Source organism: Vulpes lagopus, chromosome 23 (assembly GCF_018345385.1).
Source record: "Vulpes lagopus strain Blue_001 chromosome 23, ASM1834538v1, whole genome shotgun sequence".
In the NCBI taxonomy this organism is placed as follows: Eukaryota; Metazoa; Chordata; class Mammalia; order Carnivora; family Canidae; genus Vulpes; species Vulpes lagopus.
The window spans coordinates 56,059,116-56,086,203 of record NC_054846.1 but is presented as its reverse complement, the minus strand read 5'-3'; the positions used below and the strand labels follow the sequence as shown (position 1 = coordinate 56,086,203).

The 27,088-nt window shown below is 59.0% G+C and overlaps 1 protein-coding gene across 1 annotated transcript in view; it reads left to right on the top strand.

Moving 5' to 3' along the window:
• Positions 1-27,088, top strand: part of CSMD2 (CUB and Sushi multiple domains 2) — a 439,342-nt gene that overhangs the window by 79,058 nt on the left and 333,196 nt on the right. The gene's annotated exons all lie outside the window — the stretch shown is intronic.

Genomic DNA, 27,088 nt, shown 5'->3' with positions numbered 1-27,088 from the left:
GACGGCGAGGCCACACGGCAGCACCATGCTCAAAGGGGTATCAGGGAGACGTGGCCCGGCCCCCCGGGGACAGTGGGGCCACATGTCTCCATTGCTCTCCAGCCTTGTCGGTTCCCAAGGCCCCGCCTGCCACCCGGAAGTCCCCGGAGAGTCCCTGTTTGCAGCCACCGTCCGCCCACTCCCCTGGCCAGGCATAGGGGTCACCGGACGGGGAGGGCGGCTAAGGGAACCTTGAAGCATTTCCAGGCAGCCTGTGGCCCGTGGAGAGCAGCTTCCCTGGGGGGACCAGCGACACAGACATAGATACCAGTGTGTGTCGCCTGGGCTGGGAGGAGTACGGGGACCATGTATTTGGCCGGATATGCTGGCTCTTTCCTTCAGGAGCAAAAGCCCTCACCTGTCCTGCCCCACGGGCCATCGGCCTCTGTGGACATTGCCCCGAGCAGTGTCAGCCCCGACCCAGAGGCTCCCGCCCCCCCCCTTGGCCCCGTCCTGCTGCAGGTACTCGCCCTCCCACAGGGCCTGAGCACCCAGACAAGGCGGCGGAGCCATAGCGCCCTCGGCCCTGGGGGAGCCCGCAGCCCCGATAGCTTGTCGCACGGTCTGTCTCCCTGAGCCCCCGGTGCCTGTGGACGCACAGAGGGGACACCCCAGCACGTGGGCGCCACACAGGAGCTGGAGACGTGGGGAGCCAGGAAGGGGCCCAGGTGAGTAAGCTGCTTCCAGGGGCCCTCCCAGAGCCGAGGCCGCCAGTGCTGGCTCCCGTGGGCCCGGGGCCTCAGGGACTCAAGCTCACGGCCGCCAGGGTCGGGGCGCACTCGTGAAGGGGGTGGCAGCGCTCGGGCGCATGTTAAATCTCGGTTGTCCTCTCCGGGAAGGAGCCCCAGCCAGGCCAGAGCCTGGAAGGAGAGAGCCCACGGCCAGTGGCTCGGAACAGCACCTCCCGATGCCACGGAGACCGCTGTCGTGGGGACGGTACTGCCCCTGCTGACGGTCATCGCGTGGTCCCCGAGCATCCGCAGCCACTGTGCCCCTCACACACGGCATCCCAGCTCATCCTCCCGGCAGCCAGATCATTATCACCTGGTTTTACTGACGAGGAAACTGAGGCCGAGGGAAACAAGCAGGGACGCTGGGGGCTGGCGCCGGAGGGAGACACTTAGGGGACAAAGAGAACCGTTTTGGAGTTAGGTTTGCCACCTGCCCGTTCGGGGCCTGCCAGTCACGTCCCGGTGCCAAGTCTCCGGAGGCAGGTGACAGCGAGTGGGCGCGCACAGGCCTGCCTCCCCGGGCCCGGGCTGGCCCCACATGCGTTGCCCTGGGGAGGCCGCCTCCGTCCCAGGGGTCAGGCTGGCAAGCGGGCAGGGCTGGGAGTGTGCCCGGAGGTCTCTCCCAGGTGCCAAGCCTGAGCTCGGGCTGCAGGGCCTCCTCTGGGGCAGAGACCAGGAGCAGATCTGAAATGGTGGGGTCGGTACCAACGGACCAGGATTCCAGAGGGAGGGCATGTGGCAGCCTCCCCGAGGAGCAGGGGCGGTGGGAGGAGAAGGGCAGGGGTGAGTGCCTGCGTGCCTGCCGTCTCTCCGACCTGGCCTGGCAGCAGGAGCTTTCGTCACCATCAGAATCCTATGCATTTACTCACCGGCTCGTCCACCTGAAGACCCAGCAGAGCACAGTAGGTACCAGCACCCGCGTTTGGGTCCCACGGACCTGGCTTCGAATTTCTGACTCCGATGAATTCTTACGTGATCGTGGGAAGATCGCCCAATCCCTTAATCTCTCAGAACCTCAATTTTCTCATTTGTTAAATGGAAATAACAATATCTAATTTATAAATCTATTCCTCTGTTTGGTAGGAGTGTAATGTAGATCTCGGACGCAAGCCATGTATGTAATTTTTTTTTTTTTTTTTTTTTAGTTGGTGGCCGTGTGTCAATTTTAAATTTCTAGGAACCATAGTAAAAGTGGACTGGGGACGCCTGGGTGGCTCAATCAGTTAAGCATCTGCCTTGGGCTCAGGGTCCTGGGATCGAGTCCCACATCGGCTCGCTGCTCAGTGGGGAGGCTGCTTCTCCCTCTCCCTCTGCCCCTCCCTTCCTCACGTTCTCTCAAATGAATAAACAAAATCTTAAAAAATAAAAATAAGAAAGTACAAAGAAACAGGTAAATTAAATCTAATAATATATTTTATTTAGCCTGACAGATCCAAAATATTATCTTTTAAACATGTAATGCTTGTGAAATATACTGAGATATTTCACATTCTTCCTTCCACATTAAGCCTCTGAGATTGGGCACACGTTTTATGCTTCCAGCACATCTCCATTCAGACTAGCCACGTCTACATACGAGTGTCCCTCAGGGTTCAGTCCTTGTCCTGATCTTCTCTCAACGAGCTCTTTCTCCTGTGATCTCACTGACTCCCACGGTTTCAATTATCACCTCTGAGTGCATGATGATGGGAGTGTCATAGGGGGCCTTCTCCAGGGAGCTAGGGAACAGACAGGATATACGCAGAACATGTCAAGAGGGGCATGCAACCAAGAAAGCTGGGAGTTAGCAGATGCCTAGAAAAGTAGCTTCAGCATGGTAACATCCCAGCAAAGCCGGGAATAGTAGTTATCAGCACAATATCGCTGATCACAATTACAGATTATCATGATTATAAAATCAGCACAAAGTTAACCTAAAACAGCACACGTTTATTCTCTCATGAGGAATAACATTAATGCTGATTAATGGATCAGGAGTCCGGGCACGGGCCACGGGTCCTCTGCTCAGGACCTCACAGGTTGCAATCAAGTGTTGGCTGGGCTGCATTCTCATCTGGGGGCTTGACTGAGGACGAATCCCCCTCCGTGTTTGTTCTGGTTGCTGGAACTTTGTTTCCTTGCAGCCATATTACTGAGGGCTCCCAGATATCTGCTGGATGTCAGCCGGATGCCTCCTTTCAGTTCTGGAGGAAGCTCTTGGGTCCCAGAGGCCGTGTCTAGCTCCTTGTCACTTGGGCTTCTGCAACATGGCACCTTAGTTCACGGAGCCTGCAGGGGGAGTTTCTCTCTCTCCAGTCTAAGATAAAGTCCTATATAATGTGACATAATCATGAGAGTGATATCCCATCACCTTTGCTATATTCTGTTGGTGAGGAGAAAGTCACAGGCCCCACACTTAAGAGGATGGTGTTACACAGTAGTATGAACATCAGGAGGTCAGGAATTTGTGGGGGAATCATGTTGGGGTCCATCTGCCACCTGGGACTTGTGAGAAACTATAACGATGAGTAACAAGAGTTCAGGGGAACTTAAGACACTCCTCTGATTTGAGCTCTGAGTCAAAGAAAGGAGATGCAAAGATATCTCACCAAATAGAAACCAGAGAACCAGCGTTACTTCTATCTGGACAGGCTCCCTGAGGTGTGGGACCTCGATGGAGCTAGACCGCAGAATACAGTGGGGCTGGCCATCTTCCTTCCGAAGAGAAGACACCAAGGCCCATGAGGCAGGGCTGACGTGATTTACCCACTTGGCCACAAATAGAAAAGGTGGACCAATGGAGAGAATGGGGCACTTCCCTCTCGAAGGCAGGTGAAATCCAAGCAAAATGTGAGAGGCCTTTTGCTGTTGAAATTATGGCCTGATGGATTCTAGGTTCTCAGTAATCAGTTGTGCTTGTGGAATGCAGAGTGGCTCCGCCTCTCTCGTGTCTGTTTAGACTTTTGGCAGCGACCTAATGGAAAGTTTAGCAAGGACTGTTGGTAGCTGGAGAGCATGTAGCTGCCAAACCAGCAGAGGTGTATCCAGAGTACGTCCCATCAGAAATCAAGAAGACATTCCCATTGATAGTTGCACCGAAACCAATAAAACACCGAGGAATAAACCTCGCCGAAGAAGTGAAAGACCCGTGCTCTGAAAAGTATAGAGCAGTGATGAAAGAAATTGAAGCCAACACAAACAAATGGAAAGGCCTTCCATGTTCATGGATGGGAAGAACAAATATTGTTAAAATGTCCATACTGCACAGAGCAAGCTGCAGATGTAATGCAGTCCCTATCAGAACGCCAGCAGCATTTTCCACAGAACTAGAGCAAACAATCCTAACATTTAGGTGGGACCAGAAAAGACCTGGAGTAACCAAAGCAATCTTGAGAAACAGCAAAACTAGGGGTGTCCCGGATTTCAAGACCTACTACAGAGCCGAAGTCATCACAACAGCAAGGTACCAGCACAAAAATAAACACGCCGATCAATGGAACAGGAGAGAGAGCCCAGAAATAAACCCGCAACCATATAGTCAATTAATCTTCAACAAAGGAGGCAGGAATATGCAAAAGCAGAGAGGGATGGTCTCTTCGACAAATGGGGTCGTTCCCGTTTGTCCCAAATGGACAGCTACATGCTAAGGAATGAAACTGGACCACTTGCTTACATCACACACAAAAATAAACTCACACACACACACACAAAAATTCACAACGGATTAAGGATCTAAATGTGAGACCTGAAACCATAAAAATCCTAGAAGACAGCACAGGCAGTAATTTCTCTGAAATTGGCCATAGCAACATTTTTTTTTGAGATACGTATCCTGAGGCAAGGAAAACAAAAGCAAAAAGAAACTATCGGGACTACATCAACCTAAAAAGCTCCTGCACAGCAAAGGAAACAACAAAACTAGAAGACAGTCCTACTGAATGGGAGAAGAGATTTGCAAGTGACGTATCTGATAAAGGGCAAGTATCCAAACTATATAAGGAATTCATACAGCTCAACACCCCCAAGACAAATAATCCAATTTCAAAAATGGGCAGAAGACATGGACAGACATCTCTCCGAAGAAGACGTCCAGATGGCCAACAGACACATGGAAGGATGCTCACCATAGCTCGTCCTCAGGGAAATGCAGGCCAGAACCACAGTGAGGGGTCACCTCACACCTGTCAGAGTGGCTGGAATCAAAAATGCAAGAAACAACAAGCTTTGGGGAGGACGTGCCAAAAAAGGAACCAGGGTGCACTGTGGGTGGGGATGCAGACTGTGCATCCCCTCTGGAAAAGTGGTTTCTCAAAAAGCTTGAAATGGAACTACCCTAGGATCTAGTACATCCCCTGCTCGGTATTTACCCACAGGACACAGAAACACTAATCTGAAAAGATATATGCGCCCCGTACGCCTATCGCGGCGTCATCTACAAGAGGCAGACTGTGGAAGGGGCCCACGTGCTCGTCGGTAGACGAGTGAATGGCGATGTGCTGCGTACACGCGTTGGAGCACTATTCAGCCATAAAAAAGAATGGAATCCTTCCATTTGCAACAACATGGATGCGTCGGGAGGGTATGCTGAGCGAAGTAAGTCAATCAGAGGAAGACAAATATGTGGAATTTAAGAAACAAAACAAATGGACACAGAAAAAAACGAGACAAACCAAACACAGACACTTAACTACAGAGGAGAAACTGATGGTGACCAGAGGGGAGGCGGGCCGGGGGATGGGGAAAATAGGAGAAGGGCACGAAGGAGAGCACTTGCGGTGTGTGAGCCCTGGGTGAGATGTGGGATTGTTGAGCCACGTGCACGCGAAACCCACAGCATGGACTGTTAACTCCCCTGGAATTAAAAAGTTTTAATTGCTATAGACAGTTGGCCAAGCATTAGGAAAAAATCACAGATGTGGGCAGTTGCCGTGCTTCGTTATCTAAGAGTGCTTCACCCGGGGGCCCTTTATCACCGGAAACTGCTAGAAGGAAGGCTTGATGTCCTTCTGAGTTTCTGTTCTGCTTGGGGCTGCCACCGTCAAACCAGCCCCCCTTCTGCGATCTCCAGGCTTATGCTGCTCCATCGGACCCTTCTTCACCGACTAGAGTCTGAAAGTGCAATAGGAGACACCCGTGGCCCTAAGGGAGGCCTTTCTGTTGGGTTAGTGCAAGGCCGTTGGCTCTGATCTCAGCAGGTTGGCCAGGGAGCGTGTGCACCCAATGTGCAGGCGCGGCCTTCCAGTGGGCACCTGGGCTGGGGAAGGGGTCTGGGACTGTCCTGCATTTTCCTCCACATGCCTCTAGGAGATCCTGTTGAATGGCTTGTGTGGACTGTGGCTAGAATTTGACCTGGGGTGTGGGGTGGGGACAGAGAAAGGAGGAGATGGGGTTGGCTTGGAAGCAGAAAGAAGCTGGTAATGGGGACGTGTGCGGGGAGCGGGTGCACACGCGGGAGCCCGAGTGCCGCTGTGAGTGCAGGTGTGCTGGGCCGTTGAGGGAGAGCGTGCCTGCAAGTGTGTCTACACTGGGGGAGCGTGTGTGTCGATCCGTGAGATCCGGGGAGCATGCATGTAGCCTGAGAACCCGACATCCCCAAATCCTGCAGCATTTGTTTCCCCTATTAGAAGATCGGTAGTGTAGGCCCCTGAAGAAATGGTATTGTGGTGACTCCTCCAGACCTGTCACGATTCCGTAAACGTGGGGCCGAATCCGTTTATGAAATACTAAAATCAGTTCTCCGCTAAACCGGTTCCTAAGCACTGTTGCCCCCATCACGACCCCACAGACGCCGCCGAGAGTCTGGGCACAGCTGCTCGGGCCCTGGGGTTGCGAGGCCTGGAACGGCCGTGCCACCCGCCTGTCCCCCAGCTGCGCACACACTCGGCCAGACGTTTCAGCCCATCCGTGTCTGTGAGCTGTGAGGTCAGTGCGGTGGCTGCGCTCTCCGGGGACGCCCGTAGGCTCCGCTGCACTCCAGGCACCTTCGGGGACGGCCAGGGGTTCCCTGGGCACGTTGTCACTACACCCTCAGCCTCCTTCTGTCGCTGTCACCCAGCCGCGCTCCTTCCCCCCCGGGGGTGGGAGTGCGATTCTTGCTCTGGCTGAAGCACCCGCTGAAACGCTTTCCCGAATCGTCCTGTTCTTGTTTTCAGACCCTCGCAAACCGTCCCCGCCGGCGTCCCCTCCGCAAGGCGCGCGCAGCCTCTGTTTCCCAGCTGCAAGCCGTTCCTTCCCGAAGCTCCCCTCACTTCCTTGGCGCCTCCGCTCTCACCCTGGGCGCTTGGCTCTATTTTAGGGAGATGATTTTTCACGAAAAGATGAAGATGCTCGTCACTCGGGAGGAGTTGGTGCAGAAGGCCCAGAGCAGAAGCCCACGGAACCAGAGCTGCCGAGCAACTAGCTAGGTTTCCTCCCTAGCCGGGCGTCTCACTCGCGTGCCACAGCCCCCCCACCCACGCCCACGCAGCCCATGCCTCAGTCCCAGCCGAATGCAGAGCGAGCGGCCCGGCCAATGCTTCACTTTGCGTGGACGGCGCCTGAGAGGCTGTGCGGCACCACGGCCTCTGTCGGGGATGTGCAGGTGGGACAAGGTCAGCCTAGCGCCGCAGGCCTGGGCTGCAGCTCACTGGGGCCAAGACCCGAGGCTCCGAGGGCCAGTGGGTGCCCTGGGACGTCTTGTAGGCTTCTTCTCGAAAGTCCAGATGGTGCATCCTCTCTCCTGGCAGCCATCCCTGACCCCGTCCTTCCCGGCGCAGCAGGACAGCTGCTCCCATGAGGTTCATGCCTTTCCCCACCGCACCTGTTACTCTGTTCTGCACCCACCTGCTGACTTCTTCCCTCTTCCGTGCCCGTTACTGGACTGCGCAGTCCCGAAAGCCAGGGCTGTCCTCCCCGACCCCTTGCCTGACCTTCGCCCTGTCGCTCCGAGGTCTGTGGGGATGACGCGCCCTTTACGTAGCCTCCTGCATTCAGGACCAGCTCCTGCCTGGGGCACGAGGCCCCTGCAGACACCGGCGCCGAGGGCCCCGTGCGTGGCTCCGTGCCCCGCTGCCATCTTGAAATCCTTCGCCATGTTCCCAGCAAGGGGCCGTCCGCTGTTAGCTTGTGTCGGGTCCTGCACATTTTGTAGGTGCTCCTGCCCCCGTTTAGTCAGTGGGTGGACGGGAAGCGTTTGGGGACGTGGCGTGCCTGCCTGTTGATGAAGGTCCTCCAGGGCCTGGACCCCATGGGATTTGGACCCAGGCAGTCCTGTCCCAGAGCCTTCTCTCGGTCTCCACACGGCGCTACTTCAACTCCGAGAGCTTTTGGATCCGTTTATTTATTTGTCATTTATTTTTGTCTATTTTTTATTGGAGTTCGATTTGCTGACATGCAGTACAATACCCAGCGCTCATCCCGTGCAGTGCCCCCCTCAGTGCCCGTCCCCCAGTTCCCCCGTCCCCCCGCCCACCTCCCCTTCCACTACCCCTTTAAGTCCATTTAGAGAAGTTGTTCCAAACCCCAAATGCAGGTCAGAACCATGTAGGAGGTTTTTAAATCCCGGCGCTCCCCGTGACTCCCCTGCACTGCGGCTGGAACACGCAGGGGTGCGATGACCATGGAAGGAAAGTTTGATGGTTTCGTAATGACTCAAACAGCCCTGTCACACGTCCCCGTCCCTCCCACTCCCAGCTGGCACCCCGAGCAAGAGAAAGGCATACGTCCACATAAAGGCTTGTGCCCAAAGGCTTAGCCGGCTTTGTTTGTGAGAAGCGAAAACTGGAAATGATGCGGGTTGCCCGCCAGCAGGCGAACGGATAACCAGCCGTGGTGCATGCGGCCCTCGGAGTAATACTGAGCCACGAGATGGGCGCCACCGACAGGTCTCGTAGGAGTCGTCCCGCAGGGAAGAGCCACACGAAGAGGACCGTGTACCCTCGGAATCCGATTCTATAGGGTCCTCGAGGCTCCAAATTGCCGCAGAGTGAAGGCGGGCAGATGGGTGGTGGCCGGGGGGGCAGGACAGAGGGGGAGACGCAGAGCCAGGGAGGCGGCGCGGGTCGTCTGGAAACCTCAGAGGTCACTGCTACCTGATGGCGGTGATGACGCAGGAGGAGGGCACGTGGGTTAAAGTTGGTCCAGGCGAGCACCTTACGGATGCTCGGCTTGCGGGGTGTCCGTGGTACCTCAACAAGGCTCCAAATTATAGACGGAATGCACACGAAATAGCCCTGCTCGGACCTGTCCCGGGGCAGTGTGGCCATGTGGCCTAGACCTGCTGTTCTAGAAGCTTCCTGGAGGTTCCCACGGCTGCCCAGGTGCAGCGGGGAGGCGGGGGCCCCAGGGGCCATGGGCATCCCGACGGGCTGCCGACCCCACCCCGGGCGCCGGTCAGGGGAGGCGGCGCAGCAGGTGAGGGCTGAGTCGTGCCCGAGGCCGGGCGTCATGAAGACCGAGCAGGAGTTTCCCGGCGCAGGGAGGGCGGAGGGGGCAAGACGGGCTGATCCGGGTGGGCTGGGCAGCATCGGGGTCAGCAGGCCAGCACCACATTGCCCACATCGTTGCCGGAGCCGAGCTATGGCTTCGTCGTGTCTTGCTCCTGGGGGTCCCCTGGAGGGTGAGGGGCATCCGTGGGGAGGGGACACTGCTCCCGGGGGGAGCCCGCCAGGGCGCTGGGCTCGTGAGGGGCCTTGCCGACAGGATGCAGTCAGGAGCCAGCTGAGAAGGTGGGGGACGCGGGGCCCCGGCTCCCGACTCTGGACACTGTGCTACACCTGCTCCGTCAGCAGCCTCCAGGCCCCGGCGCTGCTCAGCTCAGGGACGGGCGGAAACGGGACCAAAAGGAACCCGTTCCCCACGGGCTTCCCTGGCAGACGCCGAGAACTACGCGATGAATTCAGACAGGGATGGCAACGGTGGCTGCCAGGTGCTCAGGAATGCTGTGGAGAGAACAAAAGCAGGGGCAGCAGGGGGGGGAGGGGGCTTGTGATTGCAAATGTGGGGGGGGTCAGGCCCTTGAGACATCTGAGGAAGCACCTGAGGGCCGACAGCGCTCCCTGCTGATCTCCCAGAGCCAGGCGGTTCCAGGCAGCAGGAGCTGTGCGTGCAAAGGCCCTGAGGTGGGAGGTGGGAGTGGAGGGAGGGTGGGAGAGAGGCGAGCAGAGGGCCTGTGTGGGGCCTGCAAGGCCGTGGCAAGGACTTCGTGCTCAGCCCGAGGGACGGGGGGCTGTTGGCGTGCTGGAGCAGAGGAGGCGGTGAATCTGTTCCTGCAGGGTTGTTGGTCGAATGAATCTGGGTTAGAATCCCCAACGAGCACCGGGTGGACCAAGCGTTCCTGCTTGGAGGCGGCTGGTTCCCACGGAACAGGTGCCTCCCGTGGGGTCTGTGTGGGCCTCCTGCCCCCTTCCTGGGTGAGAACAAGCCCCCTAGGTGGGTGCACTCTCCACCACCAGAGCCCGCCCTTGCACCCCGGGGACCTGGTCTGGGCTCCGCTGTGCCCCTCAGAGGGGGCCGAGGCCTCGGTGGAGACGAGGGGGCCTGTGAGGGTGACATGAGGGGCAGCGGCCGTGCGGGCCCTGCGGCCAGAACCGCCGCCGAGCCGGGCCCCACGAATTTGCCAGATGGTTTCTGCCGCCGCGACGGGAAGCGGGTGCCGGGCGTTCACCAGGCTCTTGCTGCCTGCCGGGGTGGGTGGCGGCTGCTTTGCACCATCTCTCACTTGTCGCCTGAACACTCTTGACTCTGCACACGCCTGTTGCGGAGACGAGCTCAGAAAGGTGGTGCATGAGGGTCTGCATTCACGGGGAGGACCGTGGCCCCGGGTGCCCTGCACCCCCTCCCGCCCCCCACGGCCTGCGAGCCTGAGTCTGAGCCTGGTACGAGCCCCTGTCCCAGGTGCCTGGCACAGGCCCCTCTATTGGTCACAAAATAAATTAATGAATAATTAGGAAAAACTGGCTGCTTGGGAGCAGCGAGGTTGCGAGTCAGCGGCCTGGTAGCGTCCGTGCCGGTGAATCTGGCTCCCACGGACTCCGTGCGTGGAATCGTTGAGCGGGTTTGCCAGACACAGAGCACATGCGAGATTCTGGAACCCGACACGTGAAAGGGTTTCTGGAAACAGAGGTAGACTCGGGGTGAGACGATCCTGGGGGTCCTTCCTCTGGGGAACCCCGGAGGCTGTGAGCTCAGCAGGAAGAAGGGCGCGGGGGAGGGCACAGCGTCCGGCCTCCCAGGGATGCCAAGAGGGCCTGGGACCCCGAGGGCTGCTGCCCCGTGGGGACCGGAAGCCCTGGGAGATGAGGCTTCGTTTACCCCATTCACCTGCATCCTGGGGGTCGGGAGCCGCAGTGAACAAGACGGTCGCTCCCCGTGTGGAGACACGTCAGCAGGTAAATCATGTCGCTTCAGGTTGGGGAAGGTGGTGCACAGAGACGGGGCATGGAGGGCAGTGAGCAGGGTGGCCTCGGGGAGGGGGAGGCACACGGGTTCGGGCAGGGGAAGGTGCAGGGACTCAGGCAGGGGGAGGTGCAGGGGCTTCGGCAGGTGCACCAGCTGGGGCAAGGGGAGGCGCAGGGGCTGGGGCAGGGGGAGGTGCAGGGGCTTGGGCAGGGGGAGGTGCAGGGGACTTGGGCAGGGGGAGGTGCACGGATTGGGGCAGGGGGAGGCACATAGGCTTAGGCAGGGGTAGGCCGCACGGGCTCAGGCAGGGGAGGTGCATGGGCTCGGGCATGGGGAGGCACGGGCTCAGGGAAGGGGAGGCGCATGGGCTGGGGCAGGGGAGGTGCAGGGGCTGGGGCAGGGGAGGTGCATAGGGAGGTGCAGGGGCTTGGGCAGGTGCACCGGCTAGGGCAGGGGGAGGTGCAAGGGCTGGAGCAGGGGAGGTGCAGGGGCTGGGGCAGGGGGAGGCGCACGGGGAGGCGCCCGCAGAGGGCCGTGCAGGGCGTCTGCATGGGTGGCCGTCTGCCTGGGGGGGTCAGGAGCAGCTCGAGGCCCCCAGAGTCAGGGACACACGCGGCGGAGGGGCAGGTAACCAACGGTGCCACCCCACCTGCCCGCAGGCTCAGCCGGGACCGGGATGTCCCGTATTAAACCTGGAAACGTCCAAGGCCGGGGACCAGGTTGGTGACATGGAAGTAGGGCCCGAGGCTCATATTCGGGTTAAGGAGACGGACCTCTGAGTGGCCCACGCAGCCTGGGACCCGGTGGGCACCCGCCTTCACTGCCTTTCAGGCCTTTGCGTCCCATCACGTTGGCGATGAAGCCGGCGGCGCCACACCGTCACCTCACGCGTGCCCTTCTGCGTTTTCCGACCAGGTTCACGGCAAGCCAAGCAGAGCACCCGTGGGCTTCCGAGCAGGTGCCTCTTTTTTCCGTCCAGGACAACAGGACACTCTTGGCAGACATCCTTCTACTTGGTGGAGGCGCCCGGGCCACCCTGGAAGCCGAACACCTGGCCTCACACACCTGCTGGGGGTGGGGGGGCGCAGTGATGCTGGGGGGCGCGGCCTCCAACACCTGCCACGTATCCAGGCCGCGTGACAAAGTGCCACAGATGTAGCGACGTCATGTGCATTTACTACGGCGCAGTCTCCGCGGTCGGGCTTCGGGCGCCGCAGGGCTCACACCCGGGGTCCCACGGGACTGTAGCCCGCTGTCGGCCATGGGGCCGGGGGTTTGCCCGAGGCTCAGGGCCCTCTCCGCAGCTCGCGTGACCCTTCGGAGAATCCATTTCCTTGCGGCTGTGGGGCCGGGGCAGCTTCCTTCTGGAAGGTCAGCCGGAGAGAGTGCTGCTCGGAGTCGCTGGTCACCAGCCCCCCGGCCTCCCCTGATCGGGCCAGGCCTACCCGGAGTCCTTGCCTTTGGGACTAACTCGGCGCCAGCTGATCGGGGCTATACTTGCACACGCCAAGGAGCCGTCAGCGTTGCCAAATACGTTTTTCTAACGCTGCGGTGCGAGTGACACTCCATCCTAGTCGTGGGTCCCCCCACACACACCCCCAGGGGGAGGGAATCGAGGGGGTGGAACCACGGGATGGGACTGTCGGGGCCCAGAGCAGCCGTGTAAGAGGCGCTTTACGCATGGCGACGCGCTTCATCGTTGGAACTGCCCTCTGAGACGGATGCGGTCGTTGTCCCCATGTTACAAGCGGACAAACCGAGGCTGCAGAGGGCGATGACGAAGGTCCCGTGGCCAGGAGGAGCCGAGGCCGTGATGGCTCGATGGCTCGAGAGGCAGTCGGGCAGGGAGGAGGGGGCCAGCCCACCAACCCCAGCCGGTTCACACAGCATTGCCATGGAAACCCTATAGGAAGCATCACTTAAAGGGCCTCTGATGTTTTTTTCCGGGGTCGCCTTGATGGGCATGGGGGGCGGGAAGCCCGGGAGGTCCCTCCACCCAGGAACGCACTCACGGGCAGTAGTAGAGGCTTGTCACCACCCCCGAGGCAGGGAACACGGATCCGGGGAACCATCCGATCCCCGCGGTCATGGTGCTGCCCCTCTTCACCTCCCGAGGGCCCTCCCGCCTGCTGGCCTAGGCCCCAGGCATCCTCGCGGTACCAACCTCAGGACCTGTGACGCCAGGATGTGTGCGCTCCGTGGAAGGCACGTCCCCCGGGGGGTAGACCGAGCCCTGCGGATGATCCCAGCTGCCACCATGACACACAACGTCCCTCCCGGACACGACACCCCCTTGCCACACCTCTCAGAGGGAGAGCCACCCGTGCCGACCCACGAAGCAGGAGGCCTGGGGCTGTGCCGAGGATGACGCTGCTGATCCAGGCCATCGCCACCTGGGGCAACGTCTTGCCAGGCCCCACGCGAAGCACTTGGTGTGCGTTTTTAATTGCTCATGTGTGAATTCACTCAACAAACGTTTATTGAGCGGTGACGCCGCGCCAGGCCCTGGGTCTCGCCGGTGGAGCGGTTGGACAGTGTCCTGCTCGTGGGAGCTTGCATTCCAGCTGGGGCGGACGATGCGGGGAGACAGAGTAAGCAGAGGGGAAAAGATAGCTAACTGTGGTCGCGTCGTGCAAAGACTCGGGATGGAAGGTGTTGCAGACAGAGCCTCGGGACTCCTTGGTGTGTGTGGGGAGCAGGAGCCTTCCCGGGCAGCCCGCGCCGAACGGGACAGCAGGGGCGTGCGTGGGGCGGGGGCTCGGCCACGGCCCAGCTCCTCTACCTGGAACGCCCGTCCTTCTCGCCGAGACCGGGCCTGACGCCTCTCCCAGGAGAGCCCTCCGCGGCGTTGGTTCCTGTCATCGCCAAGGCCGTGAGCGCAGCCGGAGGGGCCAGGCAGGTGGCAGTGGGCCGGGGGCCTGACCCGTGGGCGTGTCCCGGGCTCCTCCGGGGCTGGTAGGGCCGCTCGGCCCCACTGCTCTTGGGCTCGGGAAGGCGTCGGCCCTGCCTGGCCCGGGGCAGGTGGCGGTGGGCCCGGGGATGCCCCTGCTGGCACAGCCAGCGTCTCCCGTGCAGTGTCCGGCCGTCTGCTCTCTCCCAGCGCTGGCCTCACCCACGCTGCCTGGGCGCCCTCCCCGGCGGCCCCTGGGGCTTCTGCGAGATCACGTCCCAGATGTATTGGGATTTGCACCCAGGCCGTCCGTGTCCGGGGCCCCTTGCTCACCCATGTGCTCTGCTGACGGCTCCGCGTTAACCGCTAACCCGCTGGCGGTGGGACGCCGGCACCCCTCCCTGAGCTGGGGAGCCCTGTACCTGCCTGACCCCACGGCCTTGCGGCCGCCTCATAGCTCGTGGTCTGCGCCAGAGCTGCGGGCACCGCCCCCCATCTGTGCCCAGGTGACAGGAGCTTCGACCCAGCAGCCTGGCAGGCCCCGTAAGTGTGGGGATGGGGACGCTGGCTTCCCAGAGGTGCATGCCAGGGGAGGAGACGGCCGTCAGGACGAGTGCATCACCCAGGAGAGGCTGCGCGGAAGATGATTGTCATTTGGACAGAGCGTAGGCTGTTTGTCGTATGTGCAGGAGGAGGTGTGGTGCCTGCTGCCATGTGGATGGATGCGAAAGCTACCGACAGTTCTGGGCCTGTGACGTAAGCATGTTTGGGTACGAGATAATGAGAGGGTGTCTCTGTGTTTCTCTGTGTGTGTTTGTTTCTGTATCTCTGTGTGTCTCTGTGTCTCTTTGTGTGTCTCTCTATTGTGTCTCTGTATCTCTTTGTCTCTGTATGTCTCTGTCTCTGTGTGTCTCTGTGTGTGTCTCTGTCTCTCTGTATGTCTCTGTGTGTCTCTGTGGTCTCTGTCTCTGTGTGTCTCTATGTGTCTCTGTCTCTCTGTGTGTCTCTGTGGTCTCTGTCTCTGTGTGTCTCTATGTGTCTCTGTCTCTCTGTGTGTCTCTGTGTGTCTCTGTGTCTCCATGTCTCTGTAGTCTCTGTCTCTCTGTGTCTCTGTATCTCTGTGTGTCTCCGTGTCTCTGTGTGCGTAAAGGAGCGCCTTTGAACGACGGATGCCCATGTCAGGCGTAGGACTCTGTGGGGTCCCCAAGCCAAGCAGTTCGTCGGGGGCAGAGCCAGTTCCGCCTCCCAACCCTGGAGGCCTGGGTGCACGGTCTGCACCTGCACAGGAGACCCCACGAAGGCTTTGGACTTCGGGGTGACCGTCCAGTGAGACCCCAGAGGTGGTCAGGGGGTCCCAAGGCCACTGACGGAGATAGGAGGGCTCGCAGACGTCCGGTGGGGACCCAGCCGCAGTGTCTCACCAGTGCCGTGCAGTCGCCGTGTCCCCTTCCCCTGCAGAAGGCCCAGGAAGTGGGGGGTCACAGCGGCTGGGCGTCCCCTTCTCAATTCCTCTCTGGGCCCCTCTGTCAAATTCTTCTTAGAAAAAGGGCAGCCAAGGGGCCCAGATCCTTCGGAATATTGGGCTTCTCCTGCCAGGATCAAGCCAAGGTGCGTCTTGCCTCAAGGAGGGAGACGGCTGTGAGGTGTCCCGGGGCTTCTGGGCCCCGGGCAGGGAGCAGGTGCAGGATGTGGGGCCTGGGGCCCGTGCCGGCCAGGGGGCTCCGGTGGGCTCGGGGCCCACACTGCCTGCTAGCCAGCAGGGTCGGGGGGATGTAAGGCCCAGCCCTGGGAGGGGACTGCGGAGCCAGGGGGACGGGCAAGGGGAGGGGCCAGGCATGCGGCCCGGTGGGGGGGGGGGGGGACAGCCCCGTGGGGGAAGGGTGACTCCCACAGGGCCACCTCACCCCAGGTACGGGTCTCAGCCTCCTGAGCACCTGCCGAGCCAGGGGGGGGCCGTGGCCTCTGCGAGCCCCTTTGCCGAGACTGGTTCAGGGTCGGTGACTCCCTGCGGCGGGGCCGGGCATAAACCTCAGCAGGTGCTGGCCTCCAAGACCCAGGGCCGTCCCGCGCCAGCCCCACAGGGCCCTGGGCCCTGCCACGCAATCCGTGTCCTTGCCCTTGTGTGACATGTGCTGCGTTTGGCGGGGAGTGCGAAGCTCGCTTCTCGGATGACAATCGATCTCAGTCCTCAGAGCCGCCGACCAGGGGGCCCTGAGAACCTCGGGCCATCCCGGCTTCCGGAAAAGCAGAAGCATGGAAATGCCCAAGGGGGCTGATGTTTGCAAAAAAATAAAAAATAAAATAAGATCCTGTTAACCAGGAAAGTTCCATGTAGATGTGCAGTGTCACGGCTCCTGCCCTTTCCCGGGAGTGATGATTGGCGTGAACCAGGCAGCGCAGGCTCCTCTCAGCCTAGCATCTCGCAACTCCCAAGATGTGCTTCGTAGAACAATTGAGAAGGTACTAGGTGTTTCAGGGGGGAGGACGGTGTGGGGAGCCGGGGGCGTTCTGCGTCCCGTTCCCCGGGGGCTCTGGTGGAAGCAGGCCCCGGGAGGCTGCTCTCCTGAAGACTTGGGTATGCTCGGAGCAGTGGCTTCTCCCGGAGGACGGACTTTTTGGAGTATTGGGGAGCTTCCGCCACCCACCGAGCGCTCTCCTCGCGGGACGTCTGTCTCGTCCCGGGGAGCCTGCTTGGCCAGCGTCTCCGGGCTCTGCAGTCGGTCACACTCAGCCCCGAGCTGCACGGCGAGCTGTCCCAGGGGCATCTTGCAGTGTTGCCCCGCAGGTACCAAGGATCCTCCGCCTGGCTCTGTCCCCAGCAGCTTGGTGGTGCCGCGGCCCAGGGGTGGTGGCTCATCGGAAGCCACCGGCTCTTGACGTGGGACAGTGATGCGCTGGCGCAGAGCAGACGCTGGAGGCTCCTGTAGGGACCGACCCAGGGCAGCGGGGCCCACTGCCCCCCCGTAAGCCTGCTGCACCTCAGACGTAGGCAGGCCCCACCCGGGAGGCTCTGCGCGTCCCCCTGCACAGCCGCCACCTCCGCACTGTTCGCCCTCGTGTTCTCCTGTGTCCTCTCGTTTTCCTCTTCCCCTTGTTCCCAGAGACATCCCTGGTCCCGTAAGTAGCTGAGGACGTTGATGTGGAGGTGACTTCCCTCTGGGGCAGGGTCGCCGAGATTGGCCCATCAAAATATAGGGCGGCCGCGTAGACTTGAATCTCAGATAATAAATATTCCTTAGTATAAGTATATCCCAATCATCGTGTGGGATAGACTTACACTCAACCCCATTCCCCAAATCCTCCGTTTGTGTTTCTCTGAAATTCACATTTAACTGGGCATCTTTTGTTTTCACTGGCAACTCTCTTCTGGGGCCTAGGGTGTTGCCCTTATGGCCAGTAGGGGGAAGAGGCTTTGGGGGTCATGTCCTTACCAAGCCGCAAGGAGACGTCGACGACAGCCCCTGTGTGGCCCCTGCTGGTGGGAGCATCAAGGCCTGCACAGCCCCTTGCTTGTTGGGGTGGGGAGATGGGGCCGATGAGGATCCACCCGAGCCTGGGGGTCTGCCCCGGGTCTGCAGAGGGAGCAGCCGTGCAGGGGCCTAGAGCTGGGAAAACGGCCTTGAGGTTACAACCTAACGAAACACACAGCACCAGCACCGTGGTCAAGTGGTGTGGTCAAGTGAGTCTCGACCCCAGCTCTGACCCCAGCCAGCAATGTGATGCTGGGCCGGAGTTAGCCCTGCTGAGCCTCCTCCCCAGCCCCCAAAACGGGGACCGCATGGGACCTCCATCCAGGGAAGATGACATAGAAGAGCCCAGACAGAGAGCTACGCGGGGTGCCTGGCTCGTGTTGAGCATCCAGGCGATGACCGTTGCCATCATCACATCATCGCAACGGACCCTTCCGCTCTCTTTCCTGTCGTGGGGTTCACGAATGCCAACCCCAAGAGCAGCTCGAGGGCTGAGACGTACGATTCAAACAGGACGGGGATCCCTGGGTGGCTCAGTGGTTTTGCACCTGCCTTTGGCCCAGGGGGTGATCCTGGAGTCCTGGGATCAAGTCCCACGTCGGGCTCCCTGCATGGAGTCTGCTGCTCCCTCTGCCTGTGTCTCTGCCTCTCTCTCTCTCTGTGTCTATCATAAATAAATAAAAATAAATCTTAAAAAAGAAAAACAGGACAGTGGAGACTGAACCCCGGCAGGCCCTTCCCGGCAGCCAGCACAGCACCGCCCGTGCCCAGGGCCGAGCGGAAGGGGAAGGAAATGGGACTTGCGTCTCTGTCCTCAGGGGCTCAGTGCCTTGCTCGCCCTGCCCGCTTCCTGCCAGTCTTCTCCGTCCATGACTCCCGCCTGCTTGGCTGCTCTCCTCCTGGCCCGTTCCATCCTCGATGCCCAGGAAAAAAAAAAAAAAAAAGTTGTACACCTGAGCTAAGAGCAGGACTGAATCCACGTAGTTCCGGGCTGCCAAACTGTGGCCCGTGGGCTGGCTGCCTGTTTTCTCAGTAAAGTTTTATTGGAACATGTGTTGTCTGTGGATGCTTTTGCACTACAGTGGAAAAGTTGACTCACTGAGACAGAGACCATAAGGCGAGGCCAAAAATATTTGCTATCTGGTCCTTTACAACAAACGGTTTGCCAACCCTGCACTAGTTTGTGGCTTTATATGTATATATTTATGCTAATACATAATGCACATTCTTATATTTATATAATATACGTTATATATATATACACGCACACGTATAAAATTTATTCAACACGTTCCAACAAGGCACCCTCTCCCTGCCAGGCATTAAGTCAAACAGCAGATAAATGCAGAATAAGTCATCCCCGCCCCTCGGGGGCGTCCAGAGATGAAAACAGACACCTAAACAAACAATTACAGGCAGGCTTAGCTGCTGCTCGGAAGCCAGCAGGTTGTAAATGGGTGAGGTTGTAAGTGGGTGAGGGAGTTGCAGTGTTGTAGGATGAATGCAGGGATGTACATGCAACGGGGACTCCAAAGTAGTTCTCGAGGCGGGACCCCTAAACCCCAATCATGTCGGCTGTGGGGTGTGAGGTCACAAAATGACCGGATGAGCAGGAGGGCCCCTGTAATCATCGGGCTGGGAGAGTTCCAGGATTCGGGGAGCCAACTGCCAGCGGCACCGTGCTTGCATTTGCATCCTATCACGATGGGCTCTCCTGGGATTTTACAGTTTATACAAGACACGAAGGGTTTCAAGGAAGGCTGCACAGGGAAAGTGACACGTAAGCACGGCTTTGAAGGGTGAGTAGGAGTTCTCCAGATGGGCAATTTGGAAGAAAGGCAAGATGTGCTTGGGGAGCCTGGGGTTTAGAATCACAACCCAACCGTGGACAGGACAAGATTGGGGGAGCTCCATAAAGCCGAGGCTGTTGGTCGGGGTCATATCATGGAAGGATGGAGCTGCGTGAGTGTCGGCCTTGATGTATCCTGACAGCAGTGGGAAAGCTCTCGAGGCTTTCTTTTTCTTTCCTTTTATTTATTTTTATTGCACTTTGAAATCGTTATTTGTTCTTGTGTTAATCACGCAAAAGAATAGAGGGCCTGCATTGGTCCGTGTGCCACGTCGGGCACGTGTGTGCGCCTGATGGGGTGAACAAGGCAGGGCCATGGCAAATTTGCCATTCTAGAATGCTCCCTCCAGAGTCAGTGGGGACCATACTTTGGAGGGAGCAGCAGCAGCAGCAGCAGCAAGGAGATCAGCGTGGGGTGCAGAAGTCCAGGGGGGGACGGATATGAAAGGAGAGGCAAGGATGGGACAAGTGTGATTTATGGAGCACCGTGAGGTCCAGGGGAGAGGCCACACTCGCCGCCCCTAGAAGTCAAAGTGCAGCCTCAAGCAAAGCTCTGGAGATTGAACAGTTCACAGCTCAGAGAGAGAACTCAACGGGGTTAATGGAATGACCGACATGATAGGCCACCGCGAGTGGCTGTCAGTCCCAGCTCTGCTTTGCAGACCGTGGACGAGCCCAGACTCCACTCTGAAACCCTGACTCAGTGGGTTGCAGGACGGGCATTAGTATCTTTGTAAACCTGCCCCCGCGACCCTGATGCTGAAGGTTGCAAAGACTGCAAAGCTGAGCCAAGAGAGCATGCTCTCGGGGAGAGCGTGAGCCTGGCACCGGACAGGACAGGGCTCTGTGAGCTTTGTGGGTGGCGTACCCCGCCCGCGGGCAGGCGGCCTGTAAGGACGCTGCGGGATGCACGGGGCCCCGTGGACCGTAGGCGGAGTGGTCGGCATCCGCGCGACCCGGTGCAGATGCAAAGTACCGGGGCCCAGCACCCAGGTACTGCCGCGGAAACCCAGCCATGTACCCCCCAGCAATCCCTGGGCCCGGAGAAAACGCCCCGGCCTCTCGGCAATCATGCCCGTCTCAACGAGGGATGATAACAGCATCTCTGTCGGGGGGCGGTTGAAAGGGTTAAATAAGATCACCGAGTCCTCCAGGAAGCTTTCATCAAAGCATTCCCATATGTGAGGTGCGGTGTCCCAGGAACTGGGGCACAGACGTGAACCAAACAGGCTAAACACTCTGTCCGTACGGAGCTTCCATTGCAGCAGAGGGAGACCAAGGATTTCAAGTGTGTCAAGTGTATAATGTGTCAGACGGGCCGAGAGGGAGCAGAGCCCGCAAGTGGAGGCGGTTCTCCGAGGATGGAAATGTGGACGGAGCACTTGGCCCTGAAGAGAGCACATAGTAAGTGTGCAGTAAATTGTGTTTACGAGGCCAGAGGGAGTTTGGTAGGAGTAAGGGAGTTATAAAGATTCACTTTATGAAATAAGGTCACGTGCGATGCAGAAGCGCCTGGCACAGGGTAATTGCTTGGAAGATGCTGGGTTTCATTCCTCCCTCCCCTGACCGTGCCCCCCCACCCCACCCAGAAAACACCGTCTCCTCTCTCCCATATTGAGGGGTGTGGGACGTGCAATCCTTCTCTCTGAATCCGCTTTCCCAGCCATCCTGCCCCCTAGTATCAACCGTACGGCCATGGAGATGAAACAAGTTACTTGGTGGAAGATAAGAAACCAAAACACACGGAGGGTGCTTGTCCAGAGAGCGTAAATGACTCTTCATTGTAATCCGGGAACTAAAGTCTCAAATTAAAAATAAAACAGGGCACAGTGTGGCTTCTGCCACACTCCAGCCACAGAGGAGATTCATTGTCAGACAATCACTGAGAATATTATGTTGATTGGCAAGAGCCAGGCTTTGTGGAAGGGACAAAACTCCCCGCAGCTCATCTACAATGGAATTGTTCAATGTCAGGCACAGCTTTAATAGCATTGTTCTGTGCTGCGCTGGATGTAAACATCCCACTCTTCATTTTGTAAGCAATCAAAGGGAAGTTTTATAGATGGGAGAGCATGAACAGCTATAATATCTGTGCCAGAAAACACACGGGCAAAATAAAAAAAAATCAAAGAGTACTGCACCTCGAAAGGCCTGCTTTGCAGCTTATCTCCCATCTCCCCTGTCCATCCAGCAAGTTGCGCATCAGACACATCACAAAGGCCCACGCTTTAAACGTTGCCCTTGACATTATTAAAAAGTACAAGGTTAGTAAATCAGACGGGAGGAAGAAAATAAAAAGGAAGAAAGAACCAGACTGCTAAATCTGGACAGTCAGGTATTCACTCTTCATCTTGTCGCGGCACCTGCAGTAAAGGAGGGGGACTGAGGCGCCCAGGTGGTCGAGCACCCACTGTGTGCTGGGTGCTGTCTGGGTCACAGTGCAGTGAGGGTGCTGATCGGTGGAGCCAGGAAGACCGGTTCATGGCCTAGCTCTGCCGTTTCCTAGAATTGCCTAACCTTTCTGTGCCGCAGTGTTTCCATCCGTAAAATGAGCATGAAAATGACACCGAGGATCCAGGTATCCCACTGGATGGTTTTGAGGATTAAGTAAAATAAATTTGTCATTGGAGGGGAGGGCCAAGGGGCTAAAACATACCAGGAGCAGTGGATAGTATAGATCTAATATTCTGTAATCTGCACTCCAGCCCTGCTGTAGGTTGAATCGGGTCCCCGAAAAGATATACTGAAGTTGTAGCCGCCTACAGCTGTGCATTTGACGTTACCTGGAAATCGGATGTTTGCAGATGATGAACCTAAAATGTGCCCCTTGGGGTCCTAACCCCAATGCAGAATGATTGGTGTCAAATACGCCCATTAAATAAAATATAAAATACACCAGGATGATCGGTGTCTTTATAAAAGGCTGAAACTTAGAGATACCGAGAAACAACGGCACGTGAAGGCGGAGGGCGGGAGTGACGTGTCTGTGCACCAAGGAACGCCAAAGGCTGCCCGGGGGCCACCACAAGCTGGGAAGAGACAGGGACATGGCCCTGCTGACACCTCGGTTTTGGGCTCCTAAACCTGCACGTTGTGAGACTATACGTATCGGTCGTGTTGGGTTTTTTTAAGCCGTTCCAGCATGGGGTGTGTGGTTTCAGCCCCCGGAAGCTACTACAATCCCCAGCATGCGAAGGACACGGATTCTTACCTTCAGATGAGGAACTGAGAGACGATGAGAGGGCAGAGGGGACGGTTGCAGCTCACAGTCACAGCGGGAGGAGGCAGCCGAGCCGGGCCCAACGCCTGCCCGGCCCAGGAGTCGTGACAGGGGAGCCGCGACGGGAAGGCTGTGCTGCTGGGGCACACCCTCGGCCGTGGAGGGCCGCGGGGCGTTGGTTGTGTTCAGCTCCTTAGGAGAGGGCGCGAGGGGTAGAGGGCGACTTTTTAAAAAGAATCGGCTTTTATTTATAGTGACGTTCCAGTCATTAATTTCGGAGGAAGAAAGCCCAAAGCAGAAGCAGGTTCATTAAAAAATTTGACATTAGTAATTTAATTAAATTGGGTCTTTGCGTCTCGTTGCGGAAAATGAAACGTTAATTCTACACCGGTTCTCAGCCCATTTCCCCGCTTGGCTCCCTCGCTCACCTCTGCTTTCTCCTCCAAATGTTTACCTGACCCACCTCCCCACCTGCCCCCCACCTGCCTCCACCTGCCCCCCACCTGCCTCCACCTGCTTCTACCTGCACCCCACCTGCCTCCACCTGCCTCCACCTGCACCCCACCTGCACCCACCTGCCTCCACCTGCCCCCCACCTGCCCCCACCTGCCTCCACCTGCCCCCTACCTGCCCCCACCTGCCTCCACTTGTCCTCTACCTGCCCCCCACCTGCCTCCACCTGATTCCACCTGCCCCCCACCAGCCCCCTACTTGCCCCCCACCTGCCAACTCGCACAGACCTGCCTCCACCAGCTCCCTACCTGCCCCCCACCTGCCTCCACCGCCCCCACCGCCTCCACTGCTGCATCCTGGACACTGCCGCATCCTAGCATGCAGGGGACCATGGACACTCGCCTGCAGCCAGCACTGTGGGCCCATGGATGCCACTGTGCACCAGTTACGCGAGCAGTATCCTGCCGAATCTGAGACAAACCACCACTGTGATCTGGGAACGTGGCACCAGGAGGGAATCATGGGAAACTGGAACCACAGTGGGGATCATGGGAAACTGTGGACCAGCAGCAGGGGATCATGGGAAGACTGTGGTCACCAGTAGAGGGATCTGGGAAACTGTGGAAACCACCCAGCATGGGATCATGGGAAACCGTGGAATCCACAGTGGGATCATGGAAACCGTGGAATCCACCAGTGAGGGATCATGGGAAACTGTGGATCCACAGTGGGATCATGGGAAACGTGGAATCCACAGGCGGGATCATGGGAAACTGTGGAATCCAGCAGCGTGGGATCATGGGAAATCGTGGAATCCACCAGTGCGGGATCATGGGAAACTGTGGAATCCAGCAGCATGGGATCTTGGGAAACCGTGGAATCCAGCAGCATGGGATCATGGGAAACCGTGGAATCCACCAGTGCGGGATCATGGGAAACCGTGGAATCCAGCAGCGCGGGATCATGGGAAACCGTGGAATCCACCAGTGCGGGATCATGGGAAACCGTGGAATCCAGCAGCGTGGGATCATGGGAAACCGTGGAATCCACCAGTGCGGGATCATGGGAAACCGTGGAATCCAGCAGCGTGGGATCTTGGGAAACCGTGGAATCCACCAGTGCGGGATCATGGGAAACCGTGGAATCCAGCAGCGTGGGATCTTGGGAAACCGTGGAATCCACCAGTGCGGGATCATGGGAAACCGTGGAATCCAGCAGCGTGGGATCATGGGAAACCGTGGAATCCACCAGTGCGGGATCATGGGAAACCGTGGAATCCAGCAGCGTGGGATCTTGGGAAACCGTGGAATCCACCAGTGCGGGATCATGGGAAACCGTGGAATCCAGCAGCGCGGGATCATGGGAAACCGTGGAATCCAGCAGCATGGGATCATGGGAAACCGTGGAATCCAGCAGCATGAGATCTTGGGAAACCGTGGAATCCACCAGTGCGGGATCATGGGAAACCGTGGAATCCAGCAGCGCGGGATCATGGGAAACCGTGGAATCCAGCAGCATGGGATCATGGGAAACCGTGGAATCCACCAGTGCGGGATCATGGGAAACCGTGGAATCCAGCAGCACGGGATCATGGGAAACTGTGTGTAATCCAGCATGGTGGGATCTCGGGAAACCGGAAGCCAGCAGCGCGGACCGAGGGGAAGCTGGCAGCCAGCCGTCGAGCTTAATCCGATCGGCAGGACCAGGAGCGGAATAGAGACCAGGCGAGGGTTGGTTGAGGCGGGCTTCGGACTTCGGGCGCGGGAGGGAGGGAGCGGGAAGTCGCGCAGGGCGGGGCTCGCGGGCTTTCTCGGGGGCTGGGGTAAGGGGTCGTGTGTGTGGGGGTGACAGGTGTTAGGGCAGGTTACAGGCGGCCTGGCCCCCGCCCTCATAGGGGTCTGGGTGAGGCGCGTTCAGGCTCCTGCGTGGGCCCTGTCTCCCCGGTGACGTGTCCCCGGCAGCCTGCTGGTGGTGGGAGACTTCTGAGGCGGGGCCGGGGTGGAGGGCCCCCCGCCATTCTGTTGGTGCCCCCGACCCCGTTGATCCCGCCAGCCCCACACCAGCAGCCGGGATCGTGGGTACCCCGTGGATGCCCGCAGCGGGGACGGGAAGCTCGCAGGAAGCAGAGGTGGCCAGTAGTGTGGGACCCGGGAAATGGGAGCGTGGGGTCATGGGCGTGCGGAGGCGGTGGGGCGGCCACGTGGGACGGTGGGAGACGCTGAGTGCGGCAGCGGGTGGGTGCTGGCCGGGTGCTTCCGTCTGAGTCCTCATCCCCCATGGAGGCAGAGCTGGGCGCCGGGAGCTCCGGCTCTCCTTGGCCCAGGGCGAGGCCCTGCCTGTGTCCTTGCCTGCTCTCCCCGGCAGAGTAGGCCCGTGACTGACCTTGGTGGCCTGAAGGCGGGAAACGATGCGCGAGCCGCCCCCGCGACAGCTCTTGAAGGCCATGCCGTGATGTCGCGGCAAGGCCAGCGGGCCCAGGCCCCCGGCACATGTGCAGACTGGGCCAGGCCCCTGCCCTGGGGTCCTGCGACGGCCACCGCGCGTCTGCTGCTGCCTGAGCACCCGCCCCATGCCGGGCGCTGGCCCCACGCACCACCCGTGGCTGGTAACCCCAGTGGGTGCTGCTGTTCTCCTTGCCCAGTGCAGGAAGGCGAGGCTCCCCGAGGTCCCATGACTCAGGCCCCAGAGTGAGACCGAGCAGCACCAGGTGCAGACCCAGGTGATTCCAACATCCGCCGTTGTCTCTGCCGCGAGCTTGCTCCTCCTGGAAGGGACCGAGAGAGAGAGAGAGAGAGAGAGAGAGAGAGAAAGCCTCCCGTCCGAGGCTTATGGGGCCCCCAGAGTTGGTGGAGAGGGTCCCTGAAGGCAGCAGCGCAGTTGGGAGCCGGGCCCAGCAGGGCTGCGAAGCATTTAGATCCAGGCTGGCCCCGCCTCATCCCTGCCATCCCCACCCTCTTGTTTCAGACTTCTGGAGCTCCAAGATCACGTCGGTCTCCGGGCCTTTGCATGATGTTTCCTTCTCCTGGAACGCTCTTTGGCCGAGCTAATTCTCTTGTTGTTGTTAAGATTTTATTTATTTGAGAAAGAGAGAGCACGAGTGGTGAGAGGAATAGAGCGAGGAGAAGCCGAGTCCCTGCTGAGCAGGGAGCCCGATGGGGGGGCTGGATCCCGGGACCCTGGGGTCATGACCCGGGCTGAAGGCAGGCGCTTAACCAAGAGAGCCACCCCAGGCGCCCCAGATCTCGCTAATTCTTACTGGGTTCAGCATGGATGTCGCCTCTTCCAGGAAGCCGTGTCCGACTGCCCCAGGTTGGGTTTGGTCCCTTGCTTGGTCCCTGTCCCGTCAGAGCACGTAACAGCCTTTAATCGTGCGCATCTCACTGAGCGTGCACTGGGTGCTCAGGCTCCCAAGTGTTGTACTCCCGCGTGTGCCAGGCTGTGTCCCAAGCACTTTGCATATCTCAGCTCGTTTAATTGTCACGAATATCCAGTGAGGGAGCAAAGTGGTGCTGTGATGTGTGTGTGGCAGAGGCGGAGACTGGGGCATAGGAGGTTAAGAGGCTCGCTCAGGGCCCCCTGGGGAGTAAGCCAGCGGGAGTCTGCACTCCCTGCCGCCCTGCTCTTGGGCCTCTCAGGGATGCCTCAGCGAACCCTTGCCAGATGACGGCCACCTGCTTGGATGGCGCTCTGGACATGGCTGTGAGCCCTCAGCCTCGGCCTCTGGGGACATCTTGGATTGGCAGGAGGTGGCCCTTCAGGACACAGGCAGTTCTGACTTTGGGGAGAAAGGCAGAGGCTGAGGGAGCTGGGTTGGGCCAAACAAGCGACTGAGGCAGGGGCCGCACCCACCCTGGCCCCAGATGGGCGGGTCACGACACTCTGGCACCTTCCACGACTCCCTGTGGGTGACAGGAGCACACTCGCGGCTGCCTGTGATTGCCTTGGCTCGGGTCAACGCTGTATGTTGCCTTCTCCTGCCCCCCCCAACCCCCCCTTAAACGGGTCAGTCGGTCAGGACTCAGGCTCTGGTCTTCCCGCCTCTGCCTGTTCTGGCACTAACAACCCCTTCAACTGCCCCAG